Source organism: Gordionus sp. m RMFG-2023, chromosome 2, assembly GCF_954871325.1.
Source record: "Gordionus sp. m RMFG-2023 chromosome 2, tfGorSpeb1-WG-v2, whole genome shotgun sequence".
Classification (NCBI taxonomy): domain Eukaryota; kingdom Metazoa; phylum Nematomorpha; class Gordioida; order Chordodea; family Parachordodidae; genus Gordionus; species Gordionus sp. m RMFG-2023.
Window position 1 is genome coordinate 48254769 of NC_088776.1, and position 16176 is coordinate 48270944.

General features: G+C 29.5%; 1 long non-coding RNA gene across 2 annotated transcripts in view; it reads left to right on the forward strand.

Annotated features, from left to right (window-relative positions):
• Positions 1-3198: 3198 nt before the first annotated feature.
• LOC135924812 (uncharacterized) overlaps positions 3199-16176 on the forward strand; it is a 30180-nt gene continuing 17202 nt past the window's right edge. For both annotated transcript variants that reach the window (XR_010571416.1, XR_010571415.1), the window contains exons 1-3: positions 3199-3314; positions 3355-3484; positions 3525-3614. This is a non-coding gene — a long non-coding RNA (uncharacterized LOC135924812). The remainder of the gene's footprint in view (positions 3315-3354; positions 3485-3524; positions 3615-16176) is intronic.

Genomic DNA, 16176 nt, shown 5'->3' on the forward strand with positions numbered 1-16176 from the left:
AGTTGATTAATATTATTTGTATATGAGATTGCAATAAAGAATTACATGAAAGCAGGAGCGTCGCTAGCCTTTACAATCTCAGGGGGCTCAAAAATCATAAAACTATATGATGGTTAGAGCTTCCACTTAGATGACTTGGTGGAAGCTAGATAAGTAATCGAGAAAATTATTGTGAGATATTAAATTTCCATAAGATTATCTTCCATTTTTAATGATATATAAACGATTACACAGTTGGCCATTATTGCTTATCTATAATATGCAATCATATGCTCTCAGCAGCTGTAGTAATAACCTTAACCATCACCACACAAATAATAGATGCTGATTAATTTGCAGTCATAGCTATGACACTCACGATGTTAACTCATATCAGAATTGTTATATAATAGTAACGATTTTATTTTGTTAATATATTTTTTTTTATTGTAGATAATGAAGGTTTAAGACTATCAAATTAAACTTTTACTTTATATTAATTTAACGTTATATTATATGATATATATTTAATATAAAATATATTTATTTTTGTATATACAAAAAGATCATTATTATAAATCTCTACCAGTTAACTTTTGATAATAAAGAATATAATTTAATATTTTTAAATCTATTCTTATTAATTCCTACGTTCAAATCAAGCCATCACCCCCGTGTGTCGAACATGGTGGAGGATAGGGGCACCAGCTTATTGGAAGCTGGTGCGGAGACTGAATTCAACTTATGTGCGCCTGGTAGGTATGGGTATGAAGTTGAATAGACCTTTTCAAGAGACTGGGTAAAACCTTTGCGCGTTAGGTACTGGGTCTGAAGAAGAAGAGACGATTGTTAAAAGAATGATTCATTGTGTCCCCCACCCCTAGTGACGCCATTGCATATAAGTCCAAATTATATATATATATGCTACAACTTGTCATCAGTGGCGTTACATTTTCAAAATTACATTTGGTATAAAAAAAATTGAAAATATTGAGGGGGCTCTTCAAATCCTTTAGGTAATTCGAGCATCAGCGCCCCCCCCCTAGTGACTGTTTGTCATAATATGTTAAATACAAAATCTTGATGTGTATATTCAAGAAATTAATCTAAGATTTTGGCTATACATTTTTGTCATCTATATATCCTCCATAACATTAACTAAATATTTAAGATTAGCTCCGAAAATAATGAGATATAAGAATTTTATTATTTTTCCGTATTAAATCATCAGAAAATAATTTCACTTTAAATGTTATACAGTAAAAATGTTTCATTAGTAATAAAAATAATCGTAACTTTATTTTTATAATTTAACATTAGATAAAATCATTCAAATAGGTCCAAATTATGAGTTAAAAAAACTGCAATAAGTCAAGGCCAAAATTATAAAATTTGGGAAAATATAGGTTTAAAGATTTTATAAAATTCTTGACTAATGAGTAGTGTTGTTAAATAGTCGAGTTTTTACGACTCTGAACTCAAGTCGGAGTCGCAAAACTCATTTCAAATTGAGCAGCTCAATGAGCCGAATGAGTCGACTCGATGAGTCGGCTTCAGAGTCGGTGAGTGGGAATTTAATTTATAGTTTATATTAAATTTTTTAGAATTAAAGCTATTTTAAAAATATTCAGGCCAGACTGGGCATATAATTTAAAAAGTTTAGGAGGATTATAAAACTATTTGTTTGGACTTGATTTTAGTGTGTTTAATTTTTCCTCATGTGTTGATTAAATGGAAGATTTTTAAAATAATATCTATTTTTGTAACCATCGTGATATTTTTTAATATATTTATCAGTGACATATAATAATAATATGTCATTGATATTTATACGCCCAAAAAGAAAGTCAAATAAATCAGCTGTGCTAGCAGCACTTTTCGGCCTGGGCACGATATAGCGAAGACCGAAACAGCGAAAATCAGGGAACATTTTTAAAAATGTTCCCATTTGATATGAGAAAAGTATATAATTAGTTTTAATGAAATATTAATAATTTAATGTGATACAGTAAATAAATTTAATAATTTAGGAACAAATTCAATTCAGTTTTTTTTAGCAATTGATTTTAGAAATTTAGATGATTTTAGGCCCAAATTTAATTCAGTCAACCTAAAATGCAAAAAGAAGATACAGAGGTCATGCTTAATTCTGCTGAAGTATAGATTTTTTTTTTTTTATTATATTAAATTAAATTTCTTAGTGGCAAATAATTCAGCTTGCAGATGATAATAAATCAGCAGGAAAAGCAGCTATTGAAGATTATTATTATATGAATATAATATTCCTTTTTTTCAACCCTTTAAATAAACATAATTAATAAATCTATCTTAGATGATTGTCATTTTCCAATAGATACACTGTTAATATTTTATGAATGCATATTGTATTATGATTGTGTTATTATAATATTATATAATATTCAGTGCAAATATAAAGGATCAATCTGTCTATGCAGTGTATACTTAAAATTGAATGTAAAAGTTATTATTTAAAATATAAATAATTAAAAAAAACCTTTTATTTACTATGAATAAATTTTTATAAGAAAGAAAGATATATTGTTTGCCATGCTTTTAAATTAAATTTACAAAAAATCAATATTTTTAAATTGAAAATATATAAATACCATCTTTTGAATTTAAATATGTTTCATATTATATTAGGCAAGGCAACAACAATTGTGAAAAAATTAATAACATATTTATTGGTCTATAAGTTATTTTGTATATATCATTTATATAATATATTTAAATTAATTAATATTAAACATTATATTTAATTAAAAATACAATATATATACAAAATATTAGTATTTTAAGGATAATATTTAAAGATAGAGTTTATGTAATGGCCATACATTATTAATGTCATATACAAAAAATTTATATTAAACATTATATTTAATTAAAAATACACTAAATAAACAAAATATTAGTATTTTATTGATAATATTTAAAGAAGATAGAGTTCATATAATGGCCATACATTATTAATGTCATATACAAAAAATTAGTATTTATAAATTGACAATATATAAATACCATGATAATAACTTTATTTGGAAAAAATTAACATATTTAATATATTCTAAATATATTAATAATAGATATAATATTATTTTATGACTTTTTAGTGGAGTTATACACAATGGGAACATTTTTTTATTTTTCGCTATTCTGATTTTCGCTGTTTCGTACCGATTTCCAATTTTCATGAGTTAACGATAACTTTTCATTGTAAGGTCGGATTTTTTTTAAAAAAATGTCAAGAATTTGTAAATTTTATATGCAAGGATATTGTCATCATGGAAACCAATGTAAATTTTTACATTCAAGTTATATCATTTGTATAATAAAAATATAATTTTTTTATAGAAAATTATGATCACCATCATGTGGATGGTGGATATCATAAAGTTTCTTATAGCTACAATAATATTAATCATAATCAGTCATACTATGCGAATCCTTCACATAGTCAAGAATATTATCCAAGAGCATATCAGTATAATAAAAACAAATGCCAATTTTGATTAACTATATAGGAATAATAAGCAAAGCCAATATAAATACATATCCAAGGATTATGAAATTAGGAAGAATTTAAAGCCATCTAATGATTTTAAAGAATTTTTGTAAGTTTTTAATAGCAACTTATATATATTTTTTTTATAGAAAATTATAATAATTTAGGAAAATATTTTAATTTTAATAATAGAAAATTTTTATTGTTAAATTTATTAATATAAATTAAGCATTATCATTTTATGAGTTGGTTTATCAATATACACATGTAATTATCAGTGGTTTAGCCAGAATTTACTTAAGTTGGAGAGGTAGTATAAAAATTTCCTACGAGATTTTTATAAGTATAGTCAGTGGCATAGACAAGGGGGATGTTTGGGATTTAAACCCCCCCCCCCCCCCCACCATAACCTCCAAAAAAAATTTTTTTAAATTTTTTTCCCTATTGCGAATAATTTTATTTAAAAAAAGGTTTCAATTTATAAATAAATCTATATACAATATCAAAATGAAATATATTTTAAAAAAACAAATAAGAATTTTCAATTTTAAATGATCACATGGTTTAAAAATATATATTAAAAATTATATGAACTAAAATATTTACCATCTCAATTTTTGTGAGATATCGGATGCTTTAAAAGCCATATCTATGAATCAAAAGATATCAATATCTAATTTATTGAATAAAAAAAATTTTGATATTGTTACAACCAACAGAGCAAGAATAATTATTATAATTGATGCAATCATTTGGTTAGGGAGGCAGGGCTTAGCATTAAGAGCTTACAGAATATCTGCTGGCCCCTTCACACTTACATACTCTTCTCATAATGAAGGTATTTTCAAGGAATTGTTGAAACTTTTATGTAATAATTATAATAAATATATAAAGCTTTTAGAAAGCTCTGCTAAAAATGCCACCTACCCTACCTTAGTCCAAGTATTCAAAATGAAATAATAACCATATGCAATAGGTTCATATTGAAAGAAATTTCTTCAAAAGTGAAAGCATCACCATTTTTTAGTGTTTTGGCGGTTGAGACTTCGGATGTTGGTAACATAGAGCAATTATCTATAGCAGTAAGGTTTATTTAATGGAATCAGGTAATTTCAAATTGAAGAAACACTTTGTTCAATTTATTCACTTAATCAAAGACGTTAACCAAAAATTTTTAGCATCCACTAGATTTAAATCTAAGGATATGATAGAGCTCCCTCGATGAGTGGTCACATTAAAGGGGTGCAATCAAGAATTAGAGAGCTTTATAGCACAACTCTATATGTTCACTAGTTCACATTGCCTAAATTTTATGATATATGAGGCATGCGAAATTCAAGACATCCGGAACAGTTTAAAAATATTTTAATTTAATTGGAATTTATTAGATTTTATTATGTATTATAGATAACTTTTTATAATTTTAATATATTTTTCAAAATATAGAAACAATATTGTCGGTTTGTGACTTTTTTACACCACACAAGAAGAGGCAGCCTTTTAACCGAACGTTTATGATATTGATTCAAATAATCAAAAAAAACTAAAAAGATTTTGCCTAACTATTTATTGAAAGACAACAATCAGTGAGACTTTTCATCTAATTATATGAAGTTATTTTTGCAGTGCTCGAATCCTACATATCAAACAAAGTAAAAGATTTCGCAGATGCTGAAAATCTTTTGCAGGCTATTACGAAGCCACATTTTTAATATCAATTCAACGTGTATATATTTTCTTAATTTAAACATATGATTTTAGCAAAATGCTACATAAAATTGATTTGGATTTAAGGGAGTTATGAATAGGGCAAAGGATAATGTTGAAATATTAACAAATATCAGAGATAATGTAGATGAAAATTTCATGAAATATATGAGAAAGTAAAAGAGATCGCTAATATGTTTTTGATTGAAATTTTTAAACCTAGAGTAGTTTTTAGACAGTCCAATCGCTTAAATATTGATGCATCTACAATTGAGGATTTTTATAAAATAAATATTTTATTCCCCTTATTGATACATTTTTATTTCAATTAAATGAAAGATTTATTATTCACAATTTTATTTTAAAAAGCTTTTATTTTCTTCTGCCAGTTGAGTCTGAATTGTTTTACACTTGAAACGCGAGAGGATATTAAGAAAATCTCATTTTATTCTGATGATTTATCAGGATCGTATGATATGTTATTTTGTGATGTCGTATTTTGATATAAAAATCTTGATAAAATAGAATACTCTTTGGGACCAAAAAACGCTTTGCACTTTGCAGGCCCTTTCCATGTGTAATTGCACTTTAGATTCTGTGCCTATTTTTAATAAAAGTATTGCATTTGCTATATGAAGATTCATTTATTGTTAAATTATATTTTTTTAAAATACTGTACAAGAATTACTTATATTATATTGAATTATATTTTTTTAAATATAGTTATATACAATAAATTTTTAATATAATAATCTATAAAAAATTTAAACATTTTAAAATTTATTTTATTGTATTTTATTATTAAAATAAATAAGGGATGTTATTTATACTATAGTATTTTAACAATAAATAAGATCTATAATGAAATTTTCTAAAATTTAATTAAAATAATTATTTTTAACACTCAATAAGATATATTGAGTGATCATAAAAAATGGAAGGTTTGGGGGGGGGGGATTTTTTCCAGATGAATTAATTTACATTTTACTAAACATTGATAAAATTTTTAGAATAATGTTTCCAGCCACTTATTAATCATAAATTTGGCCAAAATTCTGTTACTAATATTCTGATTTGACTAGTGTTGTTAAACGGCTCTATTTGAGCCGATTTTTAAAAACGATTAACTCAATATTTCATCTTGAATAATATTAAGCAAGCCTGAAGATTTTGTTTGTAGAAGGAACAGAGGTTTGAACATCTATTAGCAAAATCTCAAGGCTTAGTCAATATTTTTCTGGCTAAAATATTGAGTTAGCCGTTTTTAAAAATCGGCTCAAAACGAGCCGTTTAATAACACTAGATTTGACACTAATAAAGCACATAATATTAACAAAATTTAAAAATAGGGTTTGAGGGCGAAGCCCCCATAAATTTTTTTAACCCCCCCCCCCCCCCACCCTCATCGGTAAATTCTGGCTACGCCACTGAGTAGTAATTAGTATAAAGAAAAAATAGAGTGAATTTAATGTGTTATTTTGACATACTATAGTTGCAAGGAAAGGAGCTTTATTACAAAGGTAAATAATTTTGAAAGAGGAAAATCATACTTGATCTTTCATTACATGATTTGTTAGCATGTGTGATATGCTGTGTAATGAATACTTTTAGTTTTTAAAAGTAATAATGTTAGAAGAAGATAATCATTCATAATCTTCCATTGCATGGTTTTTTTAGGACTTTTTAAAAAAAAATGTTTAAGAATTTCCACCTAGAAGTCAGTACAAGAAGGCCATAAAGATTCTTAAGCTATATTATAGAAACTTACATTTGTTATAAAAATATTACATTTGGTGCTAATATTTAATGCCTTTATAATTTTTCAATCAATTTTGCCAGCCACAAATAAAGTAACTAAATTACAAGCTAAATAAAATTAAGTGCAAAGTCAAACAAATTTCTGATATCATTAATTCTGAAATTTATATCAATAGTAAATAAAATTGCAAAGATTGGCATCATATATAGAATATTATAAAAGCACTATGTCTGGGTTAGCCAATCAGTAATGTTATACTAATTCATCATTCAGTCCAGTCAATAAACAAATACTAAAAATAATGACACCTTAAGCCGAGTCTTAAATATTGATTTTAAATTTCAATTCAAAAATCAATTATGTCAAAATATTTTTAAATTTTTTGATTCTATGATCTTTATAGTAGCCACATTCAGCTGACTCCTATAAAATTGCTAAATATTTATGAATTTATTTAGATAGGTATGAGAAAGTTTAGCTAGGTCCTGGTTCCCTAAATATAGGGCCTCAAAGATGTAAAAGAATAGCAACTTTCAAATCTGTAAAATATTTAAATTGCTATATCTTAAAAACTCTTTATAGTAAAAATAAATATGGTATATCAAATTGTAAATAAAAAAAATCTCTAAATGTCTTGATTTACCACAATATAAAATATAAAAAAAAATTCTAATAAAATATTATATACTAGTATGTTATTATGATAAATTAATCTATAATATTCGTTCATTCATTACTACGCAATTGCACGAAGTGCAATTTCATCACCCACCAGGAGTTGACGCGTGCATTATGTATTTTCACTAGTATATAGATCCCATACATGATGTCTACCCGTTTTATTATAATGGACGGTATCACTATGTAGCCAGCTAGCAAAGTGAAGAAGGGAGAAGTACGAGTGGTGTTGTATTAGTTCCGTTACCAGCAGAATAGTGTTAAGAAATATAATGTCATGTAATAATGTACCTGAATCCTGATATGGTTATTTAGTGAGGCAACAAAAAAATAATAACTCTTATATCTTGGTGAGTATTGAGAGTTTAAGTTAAGTTTGCACGATGAGTCCCTTCCCTGTTTGTTGTTTGGTGTGTCGATATCGTGTGTCCTGTAGACCTTGTTCGTGCTGTGCAAATGATATTTGGGTTCGTCGGTGTTATTGCGTTATTATCATAACCAGTGTTCGTTATCATTATCCATTATTCTATTTGTTGTTGTTGTAGCTGTTGTCGTTATCGCCGATATCGTGTGTCCAGAAGAAAAAAGTTGTGGGTTCATATGAGGAAAGTTGTATTGTCCAGATTATTATCATCATCAAACATGCTTTGTTCTAGCCATTGCAAGAAAAGAAAAAAAAAGAGAACGGTTCCTATTTTAATTTAAGCCATATTTTAGCATGTATTGTAGATGTTCTTTTAGGTGTTTCTTGTTTTTGCTGAGTGCCATGAAATCTGCAAACGAGAGGTTGATCAGGTTCATATCCTTCAAACATTTTGCCAACCAATAGTATTTAGGGGTTCCTTTCTTCCTACCGTCAGGGGACCATTTCATGGACGAGAATATCATATTTTCCTGCGAGTGTCTTAAGCTATGGCCTAGTAATTCTAATCTCCTCAAGGGAATGAGTCGATTGATTGGTAGGATGTCGAATCTATTCCAGAGCGTTAAATTTGAGGTGTTGTATGGGTAATATGTTTTGGTGATTCTTCTTAGGCATTTGTTTATAAATGTTTGAGTTGCGTTGATGTTACTTTTAGTGTCCTGCCAAGTCTCCAGTCCGTAGGTAAGAATGGGTACAATTAGGGACTTGAAGAGTCTTATTTTTAAATTAATTGATATTTGGTTGGATGACTATAATTTCGACAGTTGATGATACCGGAGTCTAGCATTATTAGTTCTCGATTTCGTATCTAATATTGTGAAGCCTAATGATGTTATCTTGGTTTTGAAATCTGACACTAATTATTACCCTCAAAGTTAAAGGGGTTTAAGTTACTCACATATGTATTTGAGGTGATAAGCTTGGTTTTTGTGTAGTTAACTCTTCTTAATCCATGTTCATAACAGTTGTTGACAAATAATGATAAAATATTTCTTATCTTGAATTCTGAGTTAGGTAATATACACACGTCGATCGTCGGTGCAACATAGAAAATTCAGAGAGTTATGCATGTCATTGTGGTACTGCTGATCCCTGTAATGTGGGTTGAGTGCATATTCTTGTTTAAAGGATTTATTTAGGATATCATTCATTATTACATTAAAAATAATAGGCGAGAGAATGCATCCTTGTTTAAGGCCCCTATTTGCTTTAAAAGGTTGTGATTTTATATTTAGATGTTGAGGTACTACTCTATGATTGTCATAAATTATCTTAATTAGCGATATCAGATGCTTATCTATTCCTATGTTTTCCAGCAAGGGCCATATCTTATGCTGTATAATGGAATCGAAGGCTTGACTTAAATCAATCATTAGGGCAAAGATGGGGGATTTATGCATTCTAGCCTTTTCCAGAATAACCTTAAAATTATCTTAATTAGCGATATCAGATGCTTATCTATTCCTATGTTTTCCAGCAAGGGCCATATCTTATGCTGTATAATGGAATCGAAGGCTTGACTTAAATCAATCATTAGGGCAAAGATGGGGGATTTATGCATTCTAGCCTTTTCCAGAATAACCTTAAGCGCCATAGTCAACTCCGTAGTATTTCTACCCTTCCTGTATGATGTGATAGCGTTAGAGAGGAACCTGTTAATGATTGGTTTAATCCTGACAGATATGATGTATGTGAACATTTTTAGGGTAACTGGAATCAGTGTAATACCTCTGTAATCCTTAAGGCTGTTTAGGGTCTTGTTTTTAGGGAAGTTTAGTATTATTGATATCATTTATTCGTCAGAAAATTTACCCGTATTCCATATCTCCCTAAAGAGGGGAAGTAGTAAACGGGCACTTAGGTCTACATCTATCTTCCAGAGTTCTGCAAAGATCCCATCGACTCCAGCAACTTTATGCATTTTTAGTCGTTTAATGGCACCGATTATATCCAACTTATTTAGGTTCTGACTGGGTGATTGGAAAGGGTCGTCACATATAGGTCTGGGCCAGCTCGTTTTGTAGAGGTTCATGTAATGGTCTATCCATATGTCTAATTGTTCCTTTGGGTCAGTTATAATCTTATTGTTATTTAAGTGTAGTCTTGTAAAGGATTGGTCTTAAAGGTGGTGAGATTGGAAAGCCTTATAAATGTTATTATTATCAAAAATTGGATAGATTTAGATAAATTAGCAATAAACAGCCCTTTGTCAGCCCGTATGCGGTGAGTAATGTACCTCATGTGATGTTTAGCGTATTGATGATGGGATATATATATTGTTAGATTCTTAATTATTTGTATAGTTGAAGGGGTGAGCCACTCTCTGCATTTAATGCGTTATCTTAAACATGATGTTATACTAACTAATAAATTCAGTTTAATGTCCTTCCAGGTCAGATTTGGGTTAATCATGCCATTTAATGTATTCCTCCACGTTGCTAACTTAGTGACGAACTCTTCTTTCACCTCTATGTCATTGAGCTGTGCCAAGTCTTTTCTGGCTATGAATCTTACAATTAACTATACTTAAGCAAGTCATGAATGATCGACATTACGATATCCTCCTTATACAAGAAACCCACCTTAAAGTAACTGAAGTAAGAAACCTCTTAGATTATACCTTATATTGCAGCTCAAATGCTGAACACGTATGGGCTGGGGTGGCGATTCTGATTCATAATAAATTAATAAATATCGTAAGCTTCAACCCAATCTCCAGTCGAATATGCTGCTTTACCTTAAACTTAGGATACAAAAAAGTTCATTTGTTTAACGAATACGCACCTCACAATGATAGTATCTTTTATATGGAATTGGAGAATATCTTAAAGGAACTACCGCGTCGGGATGGTATCATTTTAGCAGGCGATTTCAATGCTTCGGTAGGCAAACCTAATAACTCTTCCTACCTTGGAAACGTCGCATTAGTACAAAGTACGAACCCCAACGGTAAAAGGTTAATAGAAATCTGTGAACTCTTCAACATGAAAATTGGAAATACGTTCTTCAAGCATCTTATTCATCACATCTTGACTTACAAGAGTCCTTCCTTTGGCACTACCTCACAGATAGATTTCTTTGTAATTTCCACAAAGATCTTCAAGTGGGTAAGAGACATCAGAGTAATCAGTAAACTAAACCTTACACTTACGGAACATTACCCACTGGGCTGTGAACTCAGAATCAACAATAGCATTTTCCCAAATCACATTAAACAGAACTGTCTCACCAGTGTAAGATTCATAGCCAGAAAAGACTTGGCACAGCTCAATGACATAGAGGTGAAAGAAGAGTTCGTCACTAAGTTAGCAACGTGGAGGAATACATTAAATGGCATGATTAACCCAAATCTGACCTGGAAGGACATTAAACTGAATTTATTAGTTAGTATAACATCATGTTTAAGATAACGCATTAAATGCAGAGAGTGGCTCACCCCTTCAACTATACAAATAATTAAGAATCTAACAATATATATATCCCATCATCAATACGCTAAACATCACATGAGGTACATTACTCACCGCATACGGGCTGACAAAGGGCTGTTTATTGCTAATTTATCTAAATCTATCCAATTTTTGATAATAATAACATTTATAAGGCTTTCCAATCTCACCACCTTTAAGACCAATCCTTTACAAGACTACACTTAAATAACAATAAGATTATAACTGACCCAAAGGAACAATTAGACATATGGATAGACCATTACATGAACCTCTACAAAACGAGCTGGCCCAGACCTATATGTGACGACCCTTTCCAATCACCCAGTCAGAACCTAAATAAGTTGGATATAATCGGTGCCATTAAACGACTAAAAATGCATAAAGTTGCTGGAGTCGATGGGATCTTTGCAGAACTCTGGAAGATAGATGTAGACCTAAGTGCCCGTTTACTACTTCCCCTCTTTAGGGAGATATGGAATACGGGTAAATTTTCTGACGAATAAATGATATCAATAATACTAAACTTCCCTAAAAACAAGACCCTAAACAGCCTTAAGGATTACAGAGGTATTACACTGATTCCAGTTACCCTAAAAATGTTCACATACATCATATCTGTCAGGATTAAACCAATCATTAACAGGTTCCTCTCTAACGCTATCACATCATACAGGAAGGGTAGAAATACTACGGAGTTGACTATGGCGCTTAAGGTTATTCTGGAAAAGGCTAGAATGCATAAATCCCCCATCTTTGCCCTAATGATTGATTTAAGTCAAGCCTTCGATTCCATTATACAGCATAAGATATGGCCCTTGCTGGAAAACATAGGAATAGATAAGCATCTGATATCGCTAATTAAGATAATTTTAAGGTTATTCTGGAAAAGGCTAGAATGCATAAATCCCCCATCTTTGCCCTAATGATTGATTTAAGTCAAGCCTTCGATTCCATTATACAGCATAAGATATGGCCCTTGCTGGAAAACATAGGAATAGATAAGCATCTGATATCGCTAATTAAGATAATTTATGACAATCATAGAGTAGTACCTCAACATCTAAATATAAAATCACAACCTTTTAAAGCAAATAGGGGCCTTAAACAAGGATGCATTCTCTCGCCTATTATTTTTAATGTAATAATGAATGATATCCTAAATAAATCCTTTAAACAAGAATATGCACTCAACCCACATTACAGGGATCAGCAGTACCACAATGACATGCATAACTCTCTGAATTTTCTATGTTGCACCGACGATCGACGTGTGTATATTACCTAACTCAGAATTCAAGATAAGAAATATTTTATCATTATTTGTCAACAACTGTTATGAACATGGATTAAGAAGAGTTAACTACACAAAAACCAAGCTTATCACCTCAAATACATATGTGAGTAACTTAAACCCCTTTAACTTTGAGGGTAATAATTAGTGTCAGATTTCAAAACCAAGATAACATCATTAGGCTTCACAATATTAGATACGAAATCGAGAACTAATAATGCTAGACTCCGGTATCATCAACTGTCGAAATTATAGTCATCCAACCAAATATCAATTAATTTAAAAATAAGACTCTTCAAGTCCCTAATTGTACCCATTCTTACCTACGGACTGGAGACTTGGCAGGACACTAAAAGTAACATCAACGCAACTCAAACATTTATAAACAAATGCCTAAGAAGAATCACCAAAACATATTACCCATACAACACCTCAAATTTAACGCTCTGGAATAGATTCGACATCCTACCAATCAATCGACTCATTCCCTTGAGGAGATTAGAATTACTAGGCCATAGCTTAAGACACTCGCAGGAAAATATGATATTCTCGTCCATGAAATGGTCCCCTGACGGTAGGAAGAAAGGAACCCCTAAATACTATTGGTTGGCAAAATGTTTGAAGGATATGAACCTGATCAACCTCTCGTTTGCAGATTTCATGGCACTCAGCAAAAACAAGAAATACCTAAAAGAACATCTACAATACATGCTAAAATATGGCTTAAATTAAAATAGGATCCGTTCTCTTTTTTTTCTTTTCTTGCAATGGCTAGAACAAAGCATGTTTGATGATGATAATAATCTGGACAACACAACTTTCCTCATATGAACCCACGACTTTTTTCTTCTGGACTCACATGTTATTATTATCAAAATTGAATTGGATAGATTTAGATAAATTAGCAATAAACAGCCTTTCTTCAATGGATAAATCAATAAGGTACTCCATTTTGTTATAGTTTTTATAAAATATATTTCAAATTTTATTTAGAAATTTTATTCAAATATCTAGATTATTATAAATTTTTATATTAAGGTAAAATCAACAAATAAATAATTATATGATGTTTTGCATATTTTTTTTAAAAAAAAACATAATATAGTTATATATAAACTTCTACCCTGAATAAATTTTGGATATTTCTTGCTTCATTGGATGATGCATATTTTTTAAAAAAAAACATAATATAGTCATATACAAACTTAAAAGTCCCTGAATAAATTTTGGATATTTCTTGGTTCATTGGATGATGCATTGTGTCTCTGCCAACACATAGGTTTTACAGTCAAGCTTGTGGTTATATCTGTAGAATATAATTTTTTTAAACAAACAAAATATAGATAAAATTTATATTTAACCAAACCTTTTAAATACTTATCTCATCAACATCTTCATGCCCTCAATAGATATAATTATTTTATGTAAGACAAATAGTTTTGACTACTATTTCAACATGAGCTATGCCTTCCATAAGTATATTTAGAAGTTTAAATTTTTTAACAAACCCTCTAAAACTTCTTTCCATACTTACACGTGAGTGTGATCTTGCATTATATTTTCTATAAATTTTTTGGATAAGAATTTATTAAATAATTGGACAAAGAAAAAGCCTTATCTGCTACCATTACATATGACATATCTTCACTAAACCCTGAATTGCTTTATGGGGAGGTAGGTCAAGTGTATGGTTAAGAATTTTTATATAATTATAGTATTATAATAGAATAGATATAATTGAAGATTAATATCAGCAAATGATTATATAGAATAAATATAATATAACCTCTATAAAGGGAGCTATTTCTAAACACCCCACCATCACTTTGTTTCCTATGATCTCCTACATCAATGTATGTAAACTTTCTATTGTAATCAGTTAGAACTAACAACACAATAGAAAATCTGTGCTTATAACAGTAATGTTGAGAACTAATATAGGACATTATATATATATATATATTATTCACCCAAGACTCAAAACAATTTGGAAACCTTGATTGAATCACGAACTCTTAGGAAATCGAAATAAATAAAATATATAATATGTTATTGTTACAATTCCGTATTTGAATTGTAATATTTTTGTCGAAAACTTTGTGGGAGAGACTTTTAATAAAATCAAATTGAAACCACGCTGTAACTATACGGTATTTTAAAACACAATACTGAAAATTTAATAAATCACAAAGTTACTATTCGGTATTTTAAAACACGACACTGAAACTTTAATAAAACCCAAAAACTGTTTATTTCGAAATTTTATGTCTGTTTATATACATTTTTTTAATATGCAAAAACAAATTAAAAGTAAATTAAAGTTCATCAAATTATAATATATTTCAAAAAGTAAAATATTCAAATATCCTTAAATAATAATTTACAATCGTCGATGCTCTATTAACAATATTTAAATAACCAACTAATTATATTATAAAATAATTCATATTCAAATTATTGCGTATTCATAAAAAATGGAATAGGCATAAATCTAACAGTTATAATTATAATTACTCCTTTCCATTCCTTTTTTGTAGGCTTTGGGCATGTGCTTCTCTGCAGCAACATTCTATATAGCTCTGTACACAGATTTCACTTTAGGCTATGCAGGATTTGTACTTGGACTAAACCCCAACAACTTCATCTCAATTCTTTAGTTTAAAGATGAGAAGGACAACCTGAGTTTTATTATGATGATATCAATCCTAAAGTGATAAATTGCACAAGCAGATTGATGCAGTAGATATTTTTCTTACCTTAAGGTAAAATAATGTAATTTCAAATAAAATTATTTACATAAAAGGTATCTTATAACTGAAATTCTTTCTCGCAGGGAATTTAGTGCAAGGATATCCAAATCATGCATAGCCTATAGTGAAATCAGCGTGTAAAGCTATATGGAATACTGCTTCAGAGAAGCACATGTCCAAGCCTACAAAAAAGTCTATTTAGATTTCCCAGGAGTTCATGATTCAATCAGGGTTCTTAAATTGTATTGGGACCTTGGTTGGAAAACATATTTATGTATAATGTCCAAAAAATGGTTCTCTACAGTTATCTAAAACTTAGTTTCTATATTGTGTTGTTAACGCTCAGATTACAATGGAAAATTTTTATATATTGATGTAGGAGCCTACGAGAAGCAAAGTAATAGTGGGGTTTTAGAAATAGAGGATTATATTTATTCTATATAATCATTTGCTGATAATCTTCAAATCAAATATATTTTATTCCATTATAATAATAAAATGAATATATATAAATTCTAAACCACACACTTGACTTATTACCTCACGAACCATTCCAGGATCTATTGAAGATATGCCATATGTCATGATAGCAGCTGATGCTTTATCGTTT